Source organism: Doryrhamphus excisus, linkage group LG2, assembly GCF_037039965.1.
Source record: "Doryrhamphus excisus strain RoL-2023G ecotype Guam linkage group LG2, RoL_Dexc_Guam_v1.1, whole genome shotgun sequence".
Classification (NCBI taxonomy): Eukaryota; Metazoa; Chordata; class Actinopteri; order Syngnathiformes; family Syngnathidae; genus Doryrhamphus; species Doryrhamphus excisus.
In genome coordinates, this window is record NC_136358.1 from 529,746 (window position 1) to 542,711 (window position 12,966).

Consider the following 12,966-nt stretch of genomic DNA (forward strand, 5'->3'; position numbering starts at 1 on the left):
TGAATGAATGCATTATGAGTCAGTCAGTGTTGACAGTCCTCCTAGCATTCATTCCTGAGATGGCCAAGGGTGGAATTGAACTTGTGTCTCCTCGCTGTGAGGTCTGCACGCTAACCACTTGACCACCGTGCAGCAAGAGGACCAAAATGCCCCATAATATTTACATATAAATATAGAGCTTGCTTCTCTAAGTGCACACACACGCGGTCTCAGAGAAGCGACCAACAATTTGTAGTCATTGGTTATGATTGATTGTATCAATTTGGATGGGCCGGATTAAAAACCTGAACAGGCCATCGTTTACTCATGCCTGGTCTACAGCGATGACAGGGAATACTTGAGGTAGACTGGGTGACTGGTCCAGAAGACATGAAGCAGTCTCCATCATGTCCACTTTCGTCCTGCTAACCTTCTCCTCTGCGTCCTCCGACACCTTTTGACCTCGAACTCCATTCTCTCCACCAATAACTTTTCCCGCCGCCTTCTGCCCCGCTAACACTCGGCTCACCTCGTCACCTCTCTTCAACCCCAAAATTCTCACCCTCTCCAAATCCTGCCTCCCCCCTACCAGCTGTAACCCTAAACGCACCTTGACACATTGTTACACACACACACACACACACACACACCTCGCCATTTCAAGTCTCCCATAACATCACACGGGGGGCTGAACTGCTGAACTTGTGACCCGCCTTTCTCACAGACGTGCACCGTTGTGTAACACACACACACACATGCACACACACGCACACACACGATCAGCTGAGTGGAAGTGTTTAATATTAAAAGACAGACGTGTCATCGTTAGCTTCTTGGGGACAAGCCAAACATCTGACACACACACACACACACACACACACACTGACCCACTCTTGTTCTTTGGCTGACCTTTAGCCCCGTCTTCCGCCCCCCTGTGTAACGTAACACTTATTTTTGCACACACACGGACACACACGGACACACACGGACCGTGAGACCGAGCATGGAGTAACCGGGTGAAGTCAAGCCAATAAAAGATGGAGGAATCGTCGGCACGTAACTTAACATCCAAGTGCTTTGTTTGGATAACCTCTCGCTACGTGCACACGCACGCACACACAATATTTTACATTTACGACTCTCAAGACCCCAGCGCCTTGTCGGCCCCCCAGCACTGCCCTCTCTTCCACCCCACCACACACACACACATTTACAATGTGACACGCATGTTAGTGCTAGCAATGCTAACAATGCTAGCAATGCTAGCGTGACAAAGCTTGTCCCACAAAGACAATGTAACATTTACATACAAATCCTTTATAGAACTTTAGAGCCACAATTCGTACATTTTGTCTGCTTGCGGTTTATGTTACTACACTGCTCAAAGTGTGTGTGTGTGTGTGTGTGTGTGTTTTATTTATGGGTCTCGGGGCTCCAACAGAAAACCAAAATCTTCTTTTCTCAACTTTTGCCTCTGTGTGACCTGAGTGTGTGTGTGTGTGTGTGTGTGTGTGAGAACATTGCGCCAACAGTGTCATCATTACCTCCTCTCGACCTGAGTGTGTGTGTGTGTGTGTGTGTGTGTGTGCGTGAGTGTGTGAGATCGTTTTCACCTATTAACCTTGTCGACTCTCAACTCCCCACAGGACTCAGTTTTCACGACTTTGTGTGTGTGTCTGCGTTAGCATGTGTGATTTTACGTAACGGCGGCACATCAGCATCGTCGTTAACTCTCACCTAATTCTCCAGAAAAACGTTGGCTCGTCGTAATAAACTTGTGTGAGCACACAAACACATGGTGTGCGTGCGTGTGTGTGCACGCTGGAAGGTGACCAATCACAAGGCTGAGCGCTATTAATTGTCTAAGGACACATGTGTGTGGCGCCCGTCCTTGACTGGAGCACGGCGGTTAACGTTACTGACGTTGGACGGACAGTACAACCGCAGACATTTCACAGATATCACATGTGTGCACGTGAGTGTGAGCGTGCACGAGGGTAAGACACGTGTGTGTGTGTTTTGCAAAGCGGTTCACCAAGTGGCGCAAAGTCTACATTGGCTCATGCGAACATGGCGCTCCTTTAAGTGGGCCAACACCTGTTAGATGTAGCTCCGCCCTCGTGGGTTGGCGTGATGAGGCGGCCGTTCAGCGATGTTTACGAGCGCTTGGTCATCATCACGGCAGGTATATCAAAGGAAGGATCGCACTATAAACATGGGCAACACTATGAAGGCATGAAGGAATGTGCTTTTTATTGAGCTTCATCAAAAATAATGAGGCGTCTTCCCGCGCCAGGATGCGGGCTTTTTGGTCCAAGACGGAAATAACAAAAACAATTTCAATGAACTAAATAAAGCTGCCTTCACATACCATCCATGAAAGCAGACCTATTATTAACAAGATATTCACACATATCAGCTTTGACTCGGCTTGGAAACATTTTTCCCTCTTTTCTGACATGTTGTGGACCCAACCACCAACTGGAGATGTTTTCTTCATATTCATTTGCTCCATTTATGGACTTAAAGATTACTCAATTAATTGAAACAACAAGCTTCAGATTAATCGACTAAGAAAATGATCGTGATTGTATTTTAGTGTACATTTATTGTTCTACTAAAGCTGACACACAAAGAATATTAGAATATAAGAAATTAAAACCGTGTTTAAAAAAATCAGATTAATCGATTTATCAAACAGATTAATCGGTTATTAAAATAATCATACTTGCAGACACATTTATATGTTTTTTTCCCTAGCTCCCCAAAATGCATTTATACGTCTTTTATATTTATATCTAGTAAATATAAATATGGATTTACTAACTGCCGTGAGTAAGGCACGCTTTTCCGGGATCAAACTTCCGTGTGTCACTATCGTGGCAGTACATGACAAAGTGTGCCTGTAATTCTGTAATTGGCTTTGAATGGCGTTTGGCGCCACATGCTGATCACATGTTTTTTACGGACGATATTGATCAGTGGCCGATCGATCGGAGCAACTGTTTGGGTCCATATCTGTAAGCTACGTTCCTCAGCCAAAGTTGTAAACGTAGAGGAAGCACTGCTCTGTGAAGCTGACTTGGTCTTGGAATCCGTCATCGTTAGAAATGCGTATGGATCCTGTGCATTAGCATTAGCATTAGCATGTGCGATGTGTTTCAATAAATTAAAAAAAAAAAAGATACAAGGAAGCGGAGAAGACATTTTAGGCAATATTTTTCCACTTCTTTTCGATGAACACATCCACACACACTCAGATGGAAATGAAATCAAGCGGGAGATTGAGGGTTTGCGGAGGCCAAGGGACACACAAACACGTGCGTGTGCACACACAGACACACACACACAAACTGGTGATTAACAGCTGACTTGTTTGTCCAGAAAGCCAAAATCATGCACAACTTCCCTGGCAAACCAAAAACAACATGGAGGACATCAAAACAACATAACCACACAAACATCTGCAAATGTGTGTCTGACACACACACACACACACAAGCACACAATAACAAAACATGGCAGTTACACAAGAGTTCCAGGAAGCCATGGAAGGTTGTGACCTGTGTGTGTGTGAGATGATGAGATATGATTTCATTGTCACGCTGCACATTTTGACCTTGTCTTATCGTTTCTTACCTCAGCACTGTGAGCATCACGCCAGTACCATTCTACTTATCAGCTTCATCTCCTTATTTAGTCTGCTAGACTGTGACGTCAGCATCCTTATCTTCCTTTTATTCATCCACAACATTGATCATCCATCTATCGCCTGCCATCGATCATCCACGGCGAGGAAGGAGGGGCTCAGGTGAGCGAGATCGAGTATGAAATCATCCACGTGTGCAGCAGAGGATGTGATGTGTACAGTTGTGTTTGTTTGCCTGCTGTGTGTGTGTGTGTGTGTGTGTGTGTGTGTGTGTGTCAGGTGTCAGGTTTACCCCCAGATCGACCTAAGCTGGGAATGATCTCGTCTCAGCGGGAGAAGCCAAAAATTGCTCTTCTATACGTGTGTGTGTGTGTGTGTGTGTGTGTGTGCGCGCGCGTCTAACCCCAGGATGACTCACAAACCATCTGGAGGCCAGATGCAAATTGGAGAAGTCCTCCCCCCCCCCTTCTTCAGTTGCTGTTAGTCCCCTCAGTTAACCTGTCAACTTTGACCTCTGCACTCCGTGCACTAGGATATCGGCGGAGTGTGACTTCCGGATTCGTGCTCGTATTCCTGGATGCGCGAGGGGGTCAAGTTCACGATGCGGTCGGTGTTTGGACTCCAAAGCGTGACGTCATGGCCTCCGATGTCAATGAGGATGAGTGTGAGTGCGTTCAGGCGTCACTGGGACGTTTGATGAACGCTAGAAAAGCAGAAAGTCTTCTTGAGCGGCGAGGCCTGGAAGCCATTGCGCGACACTCTGGGTGATGATTAGAAGATAATTTAAGGAGGATAATGTCTTAATTGCAGCCACAAGCGTGAGAACAAAGAGCATCTTTCAGTGGCGACCTTGATGTACGTTTGTCGTCACCCTCGGCAGACTGTTCATAAACCAGCTAACCTCCCGTGCAGCTGGATTGGATTTATTGATATTCTTCTACTTTTAGATGCTCCGTGTGTGAAGGATTACTCTCCGCTTTGTCACTCAGCTCCTGATGAGCAACCAATGAGAATCAACTAAACAGGAAGTGTGTCATCCGGCAAAGGTGATTCAGCTGTAAATGTGAAAAGCGCCGGTCAGTAGCTGGCCCAGGCGCCGCCGCCGCCGCTGCCGCCGCCGCACCCCCGCCCCTCTGCAGCCCCTTACCGCCCCCCGCCCTGACATTTCCATGAACCGACGCTTGATGTTCCTCAGATGACAAGGAGCAGGATGAAAGAGCAACTCCAAAAAGAAACAATAAAAATCTGCCATGCAGATGTCTCTCATGCACGCGCTGCGACTAGAGGGACGTCCACCCCTACCCGCCCCCACCCCGTGGGCGTGGCCTGTATTTCGCCGGGATGAGAGGGAGCTCGCGATGCACCCCTGAAACGGGGCGAAATAATGACAGGAGGGATGTCGGGTGTTTCCTCACTGTCAACTTTAGTGTAATGATTTTCTCCACAATATAGAATGTAAAAGCTACATTTAGGCAGGAAATAGAAATATAAACCTGAAACAACAAAATACTACCTCAGCTTTATAAACTTGCTGAAATGTTTTTGCACTTAAAACACACATAAAATCCATAAAACGGTGAAAATACAGCACAAATGTGAGCACATATTCAAAACTATACACAAACACGCTCTGTTCAAAAGCAGAGGTCGAGCCAAGAACGTCCTCAAGTCCATGAACATTGTCTGCACATTACTACTGGAACAGTAGATCCCCGCTACCCGTGGGGGTTACGGGACCACCAGCGAATAGTGGAAAAACACACACACAAGCAACTGAGACGCCCATAAAAATGTCTATTTTTGACACTCTAATAAACCCTGGATTATGCTGCTGCACCACTGGTCCCCCCCCTCCCCCTCTAAACCCTCTTGACGTTATCCTCCAATTTCAGATCAATATTTATAGATCATTATTAGATAGCATGTCATGCGCATGCTAAAGTAACGGCAGCGCTGAAGCCGTGGACTGTTAAGGCGGCACAAACAGGGCGATTTGCAGGCTAAGACGCGTGTAAACAGACTGCTAGCAAAGTAGCTACTTTTCAGTAGTTTCTCACATTTGTCCGCAAATTTTTAAAAAAATTTGAAGCATTTTTTAACCAATTGTCCTCAAATTATTGAATATAAAATTGACAATGTATGAAACATATTGCCGCACGGTGAACAAGTGGTTATCATGTAGGCCACACAGTCAGGAAATCGGGAAGATCGGGAAGATCGGGCATCTCTGTAGCAAGCGAAACAGCTCAGTCAAACGTAATCACAATCCTTGGGAACATTCTCACTATTCTTCCAAAACTTGTCCCACCAGCTGGAGGTCCGAGTGGGGCTGGTCCCAAATCAGGAGCGGTACATCATGGTTATGTATCTTTGGTCGACGTTTACACACGTACGTTTCCAAAAACCTTCACCTTTTACAAAAGCTCAGTTTTTAAGGACATTTGCATGCAGACAAAAGGCCAACACAAAGGAAAATATGATTTTTTTTTTCAAAAAAATTGTATTAATGTGGGCATAGCCTTAAGTATTTCATAATGTGATTTTATCTCCTGATTTTCACATGCAAAATCACACGTGACATAAACACACATACGCACATCCTGTGGTGTCACGTCATCTTAAGTGGTACGAGTGACGTTTATAGATCATTTAAACAGTTTGAATATGTTCCCACTCCACGACTCATGGATGACAGGAAGGTGAAAAAATCCATCTTTTCCACAGAACACAAACCCTCATGACTCAGAAAGAAAGCACTTACATGTCACCCTGCGGTGCTCCGGCACGCTCCGAGGAAGGTGAGCGCCGTCCGTTGCCTGGAGGTGAGACGGGAAAGGAAATATTTGTCAGGATTTTGTTGTTGATTTTTCACATTGTGTGCATTGTGTGTCCGTCATATATGTGACGGTAAAGAAGCGTCTGATGTCTTCTTCGTCGGTGTTACATCATGACGAGTGGCCGTGGAGCTATAAACATCCAATTGATCACGTTACAACAAACGTATGCCTGTGTCATGTTTACTGCCAAGTTATTTGCCTTCAAACACACAGAAGCCAGAAGTGCGTCGCTGCACAGGAAGAGCAGCATTTATGAACCTCTGGACCTTTCCCTGACCCCCCCTCACCCTCTTAAACACACTCATAAAAAGAAGAGAAATTCTTCTATTATTCACACAAAGCTTCCTGTTACACCCCCTCTATTTCATCTCCTCTTTCACGGTCCCGCTCAGTCTGTCATCGACCATACGAGCGCCTCGCCTCCAACACTCCCGCCTTCCTTCTCCTGGCCTCCCCATACGTGCTTCCAGCTGGCGGCGCCTCTGGAGCGGCGAGCCAGCGGCCACTCGCAATGTGTAAAGCAGAGACGACGGCAGAATGATTTCATAGTCTGAGAGAGGAAAGAAAAAAAAAAAAAAGAGCGATGGTGGCGACAGACGGAGGCCAAGGGGGTGAAGATGCTGGTGGACACTAGTTGGTGTTAGGAAGTGATTGTGAACTCGCCCACATGACATGGTGTCATCATTAGCACGTTGGTAAATGTTCCTGCAGAAGCAACAGTTAAAATACGGCAACAATACAGGACTCCTGCACGGACAAAGAAGGGAAGATCCGGTTGTTTCCCGGTGAAAACGGGAAGGTTGACAGGTAAGAGACGCAACCGTGGCCATTTTGCCGCGGCGGCGAGTCAGACGTGGATGGTCCCAGCGTGAACTGTCTTTTATTCAAGTCATTTGGTATGCTAATTGGGGAACAGTGGCCGACCATCAAGCGGATCAGAACTGATGAATTGTGTCAGCGCCGACTCCCCGGTGACCAGCGAGCAGCAAAGAAAGACCCGGCATCCCATAATAGTCCAGTGGCTGGCTGGTCCGTTAATTAGGCCAGCGACGTGTGTGAAAGGAATCAAAGGTTAACGTCTTCGTGTGTAAAGACATCCTTGTTAACAGCTTTGGACCCGAAAGACCAAAAAGTTCTTTTCCATTCCTGTCCCGTCCAAGGAACGCCTGGAAGAGATTTAGAGGCTGCACACGGATCAAGCCCGCTTCCACAGTCAGATCTTCTGCTTCCTGCTCATACCGATGTCCCGCGTCCAACATCGTGCGGCCACGCTGCCGAGACCTGCGGAAGCCACTGGGTCGGACCCACGGCCAGGTCATGTGACAGTAAAGCCATGGGAACACAAGCATAAAACACACACTGCTGACAACATACCTTGCAGGTGTGTGTGTGTGTGTGTGTGTGTGTGTGTGTGTGTGGCTGTAAAACCCTATACAAGGTGCCAACAGCTCCGACCTTTAACCTCAGTTGAATGTTGCTGTATGTTGTAATGTGTATTAGCAGGATTGGGTGTTCCGGTGTGTGTGTGTGTGTGTGTGTGTTACCTGAGACATGTGTTGGTGTTAAGTGGCCCCATGAAGCCCGGAGGGGATCATTAGTGGGCTCCAAACGCCGTCTTTACTGTACATGGCACACATGAACTGATTTAAACGTGTGCGTGCGTGTGCGTGTGTCTGGATCAAAACGTGGAGTCCTAGCACGGATGTGACCGCGGCGCCGCCAACATGGCGGCCCGAGTGGTCCCCCACGAGCGGCCCCCCATTAGCGGTCATAGAAGAAGTCATAAACAACAGCGACTAACATCACGTTTGCCGTACTAAACAGGAAGCGGCGTGTCGCGTACTAGATTTTAGCTGATCAACCAAAAGATCCGCTCCTCGGTGGAGGTAATGTCCTTCTCGAAGCTGTGATGAAGAGGAGGTGACGAGGGACGCGGCAATAGGAAGAAGGGGGGTTCCTCAGGGAAGTTTTAAGTGGTCTCTTTTGTCCGCCGTCATGGTTCCCTTCCCTCCTTCTCTGGTCGTCCTTTCTTCTGGCCTTTTAACAGTAACCAGAGAGGCCAAGAACAACGCTGGGACACAGCGGGACACCGGGGTGGGGGGGAAGCAGGGTAGACAGCGAGGCGCTTAAAGGGGGTCGCAGATAAGAAGCGTCTCTGCGCTGTAAGACAATCCCGTCTTCCTTTTCCTTTTCTCTTTTCAAAAAGAGCAGCTTTATCTCCTGATGTTCACCCGGCTGCGTTCTCAGAACCAGGATGACCATCATCCAAGTATGTGTGTGATGGAGCTTGGTCATGAAGGTTGGACTCGCTTGCGTACGTCCCACGTCCCACCTGAACATTGGCAGCACATTCGGCTCGCATTGGGCGTGATGTGCGGCGGCTCTCATTAGCCCGTCTGCAACGCCGGGCTATTTCCTCCAATTAAGCCAGTAAAAACACGGCCAGAGTGTGCGTTTCACGCCGCGTCAGTCACGCCCTGTCTGATCGATGGCCGAGCGTCTCGTGCAAACATTCCTTGTTGGTTCAGAGGCAGCACCTGCGATTCGGTGATTAAACCGCCGCAGACGAGCGACATTTACGGGCATTAAGAAAAAAACAGAGTTAGCATTTGATGAATGATTTGACGCCATTTCATGCTGCAACAAGTCGCCTTCGCATGAAAGACGTGAAACTCTACTCCCTCCTATCATCCAATCTCCTCCTCCTTTCTCCCAGCCTCCATTGACGCTGCTCAATGCTATCAGTGGAGCGTAATGCCGTCATTACATCCCGACTCTCTGTCTGCCTTATCAGGCCGGAATAGCGAGTGGAATACCGTCGGCTTGTCTCACAAAGCCACCAAGGACAAGACTTTGGGAAGGAAGCCGGGCGGTGGAGGGTGTCAATACTTCCAATCTGAGAAGACGACTAAAAGAAAAGTTGTTCTTCTCGTCGTAAAATGTTGCGTCACAATCCCGGGAGAAAAGACAGATGGCGCTCATCAAAGCTTGAACGGAAAGTTGTTGTTTATGAGATGTCGCCGAGAATATTCCGTGCTTTGGCTGATTTATACAGATGCCACACAGACCAAGTTGCCCATAATTACGGCCACCAAGAGGAGGTTTTGGTGGGTTCCTCAGCAAGGGGGCGGACGACCGCTGAGCCGCAGGGCCATGAGGGACATTTGTTGGGGGTGAGGGGGCGGCTGGAAGTTTTTTTCCTTCCAATCCTTTTCCAAAACATGTGCTGATGTTGCCCCGTGAATCCATCTTCCGTGTTGCCATGGTGACACAGCAGCAGAGCATCTTTGAAGCCTGTGCCATCCAATAATAAGCCCCACGCTAACAGGCCGGTCAACATGGCGGTGCTGAGGTTTGTGATTGATAGCTGGCCGTTGCAAACTCTGATGGGTCGCTATGGCAACATCAGTCAAGAAACAAGCCCTTCGTGAAGTTGTCAAAACAAACGGAAGACTCGTCCTCGGACATGTTGCGGCACCACCCCCGCACTCCCAAAATGGAAGCGGCGCCCACTGGGAAGGCTGAGGGATAAAGAATGGACTCTTGTTCTTTCCACGTGAAACCAAGGATCTGTGGTCAGCGAGGAGGTGGACACGTCTTTAAAGATGGCGGTTCCAACAGGAAGCGTGCGTGTACATGATGGCACGTTTGTTGTCCACCTTCTAATGGGTGGTGACGCATGTGCAGGTAGAGAGGGCCAATGACAACACAGGCGCAGACAGGGGGCGGGGCCTGTCAGAATGGCGATGAAGACTGACTCACTTCCTGTGGGAGAGCGGGGCTCGGGCCCACGTTGGTCAGTTGGTCCACGTTGAACAGTTTTACTAACCTTCTGGAAAAGTTAGTGGAGAAATCCTTGACCTGCGCTTTGACTTTGTGGATGGATTTAAATCGATGTTGCCATGGTGACCCATTGGATGACATCCCCGCGAGAGGCACGACATGATGCGACTCCACCAGGAAGTGTGTGTGTGTGTGTGTGTGTGTGTGTGTGTGCATTGGAGGCGACCCAAGTCAAACACGGAATGAAAAAAGCACAGAAGCTGTCCGTGCACGGCGTGTCAATCAAGCGAATAAATTCAATAGAAGCAAAAATGCTGACCCCTTCCCCCGAGGCGTGGCATGTCGGAGGGGTGGGGGGGGTGCTAGAACCTCAGACCGGGCTCTTCTCGCCATGTGGGAAGCACTTGAAGGCACATGTGGATCCTGTTGAATGTAAAGGCAAAAATAAAGACTTTTAAAGGATTTATCCTTTTGTGCGTCTACATGGAAGATGTGGATTTTTCTGCTGACAAAGCAAAAAGGCAGCGAGGAAGGAGGAAATGAAAAAGGAGAGGACGCTATCTTTTGAGACACTGGGTCACATGGCATCACTGATGGAAAGGTCAGAGGTCGTAGAATTCCTGTGGTTGCATCCTTTATGAAAACTACGCGTGCACCCCCTCCCGCACGCGTGCACCCTGCCCCTCCCCAAGGCAGAAAGACATCATTAGCATTCCACCAAGACTCCAAAAGGAAATGAGAACTTTTTGTCTTTCATATTTGACATTTTCCGAGCTCGGAGTAGACGTTGACATTGAAAGGAAGGACAATGTGGGAAAATGTCCTCTCTTGCAGAGTTCACTAGCAAACAAACAAAAGACAATAAAACACCACACACACGCAGGGGGGGGGGCATGTTTGTGGTGAGTGCACAAGAATAAGATTTTGAATTTGAATCTGGGGGGGGTGGGGGTTTATGACCAACAAGTGTCTCGAACCACACTAAATATTCCGTGTGTGGAGAGATGGTATTTTATTTGCTATTTGCAATTCCAAAGCAAGTGTAGCAAGCCAGCATTTCAGATGGGGGTCCTGGTGCAAAACCCCCGGGGTGGGGGGCTCCGGAGGTACAGACAATTTGAAAACAATTTTGTGCACAAATTCCTATTGGAAGTGCGTATTTATGATAATAATAATAATAATATGCACCTTTAAGTCAATGTTATTACTGTGAGACTCATTTGATGGCGCCTGGGAGTTTTCCAATTAAATCTTATATGCTTCCTAAGCACAGAAGATGAATGTTGTACAGCGAGTTTGAAAACAAGCTAGACGAATCATATTTGTATTAAAAAAAAAAACCCGCAAAACCGTCGGCCATGACAGAAGTAGAAGCAACATAAAAGACAACAAAGACGTCCTCCCCTCGAGACAACAGGCGAGGACATGACGCAATCGTCGAGTTTGACCCCTGCAGAAAGTCAGGTGACAGTCGTCCACTTCCTCCCTTAGCGCCGTTAATCTTGGCCAACACAACGGCGATGCACAACGATCGCCGCTGATGTCATCGCTTGACGGTGACCTCTGTAGAGCAATTCGTCACGCCAAAAAGTGTCCCCGCCTTCTTTGAGAGAGTCTGCGGCCTCCATCAATCAAACGTGACAGCACATGGCGTCATCACGAGATGATGTCATCAACAAGTAGATTTAGAGCTGCTTTTATGTTGCGTTGATTTAGGGCTCCAATAAAAAAATATCGATTATTCGCGTGTTAGCCGGGGAGACAACAAGTCACTAAATCCCTCTCGCCTTTACCTTTGACCCCTGCTGGAGCCGTAAAGTAACACCTTATTATCACAAGCTGAGAGAGTTGCTGAGTTTGAAGTCGACGGGACACAACAAATCATTTTAAAAGGCTGTCAAGCTGCGCGCGCTTCAGTCGGGTCACATGACCGCTGCTGTCCGTGTTCGTCTCCGCGTACAAGACAATGTGGCGTCTGTGTGAAGACGCAGGTACAGTACGCCACCTCGCCACCTCCATGTGGCTCCCATTCCCGGGCCACAAAGAAAGACCATATTGTTGGCGGCCTGTAAAAAATTAACAGCCCCCCCATCTGTAAGAAAAGCTCCGCCCCCTCTGCTTTACATCCTCCTACCTGAAAGATCAAACAGGAAGTGCATGTAGGCGGTAGCAAACGCAATGAGGGATGTCATGTGACCTGAGGCGCGCACACACGGGACATGACAGCAAACACACGCATGTTTACACTGAAACAGACACACGGTCTGCTCGCTTTTGCTAATTGGCCAAGGCCTCTGATTGGCTGCTGGAGTGCTGCCAAGGACCAGTGAGAGTCCTTGTCTGACACATCAAAAAAAAACATGGCGCCTAAAACAGCAGGAGAGCACATGTGTACGTGTGGTCAACTTTGTAAAAACTACAACACACAATCATACTGCATTTACCACATTTTTTCATATGTGTGTGCGTGTGTGTGAGTGTGTATATGGGGGTCGTAACACTCACTGGGGGGGGGTATCGAAGCCACAATGGTCCCTGTAGTCTTGCAGCTGCCGCATGCCTGAAAACACACACACACACACACACACACACACACACACACACACACAGTAAAGTCAGGTATAAAAAATGCAGACGAGCAAATTAATAGAAAAGTGCAGCCAACAGGAAATGACATCATGGTGTTGGCGGCCTTCCCGGTGCTTTGATTGGTCATTT